Source organism: Hippoglossus stenolepis, chromosome 3, assembly GCF_022539355.2.
Source record: "Hippoglossus stenolepis isolate QCI-W04-F060 chromosome 3, HSTE1.2, whole genome shotgun sequence".
Classification (NCBI taxonomy): Eukaryota; Metazoa; Chordata; class Actinopteri; order Pleuronectiformes; family Pleuronectidae; genus Hippoglossus; species Hippoglossus stenolepis.
In genome coordinates, this window is record NC_061485.1 from 18525828 (window position 1) to 18527190 (window position 1363).

Consider the following 1363-nt stretch of genomic DNA (forward strand, 5'->3'; position numbering starts at 1 on the left):
GGCTACATGTATCATCTTTCTTTATTTTGACACAGGCACCAAGCTTATTACATTATGGCCTTATTACATTATGGTTACATAAATGCTCCTGTTGTACCGTAGACTAGTGTTTAACAAAAGTTATCTATGCAGCAGTCCAGTGGAATTAATCTAATAACAACATCAAATTGCTTCACCTGGACAGTATAGAGTTCCAAAAATTCAAGGTGTAGTTTTAACTATATTTGACCTCCCCACCTGAACTGTCTGACACTCTCACATAACTTTAATGATTTTAATCTGTGATGTCTCTGTATATAGCTGACCTAGGCCTTGTCTACACTACTGGATATTTTCCCTCCATTTTTTAAAAGAATCTCCGTGAGCTTCGTGAGATTGTTGGTGTTTTTGACACATGCTCATTACACGACATCAGGCGTGCGTGAAGAAGCTGTGACGTCATCGTCAGAAATGGAAACCAATGTTTTTGGAAATCTGCATTTTGGCAGGTGTTTGTAAAAAAGAATCGGGAGGGGAGGCCCAAACCTAGAGAAAAAAGTAACTTTAGCATAATGTCCGCATTAGTGTGGACAGGGCCTCAGATTTGGCTCTTCAAAACAAAAAAATTTCATCATAAAGCCACTGTATATGTCCACACTAGATACCACAAAACAAAGCAAAGGAGACTTTATCATATTGAGTTGCTGCGAGCTGTAAATGTATCATTTCTGTGCAGAGGGCAGAAATAATGTTATCTCAGAACCTGACCATGCAAAGGCCTCTGTCTCACTAATTCTGGCTCTGAGTTTGCAGCTGCATGTACCCACAGCAGACATCTTCACCAAGCAGACAAAATGAGCGCAGTGTGAGTACTGGGAGCGTGCATACTGCCGACCAGAAGGATTCTGAAGAATCTCAAGTTACTGAGGGGTCTCCGACTGATAATGTCACTAGTTAGCCCCAGTGAGGTTACAGATGACATCCCAATTTAAGTGTTCTAGATTCAGGGTATGTTATGGTTAGGGTCTCTGTCAGTCAGTGACAGTTGGATGTATCGTATTGCTGTTCTCTAGGTTCTTTTACACGCTGCACAGTGCAGACTTCCATAAATTAGTTAACTGTTATATAACCTATTACATCACATGTTGCAATTTAAGGTGAAAGATAAGTCAGCAAGTTGTAATAGTTAAATAATGTGAAATAATGAAATAATGAAATGCTTAGTCAAATATGAATAGATTATACAATTATTTAAATGTAGCCGAGGGGAAACCTGAAAAAAATCAACAATGTAATGGATATACAATTTAAATAGTTAGCGGAATCACGGATTAACATTTGAAATTGTTTGTCCACACTAATGAATATACAGTTGAAATACAAA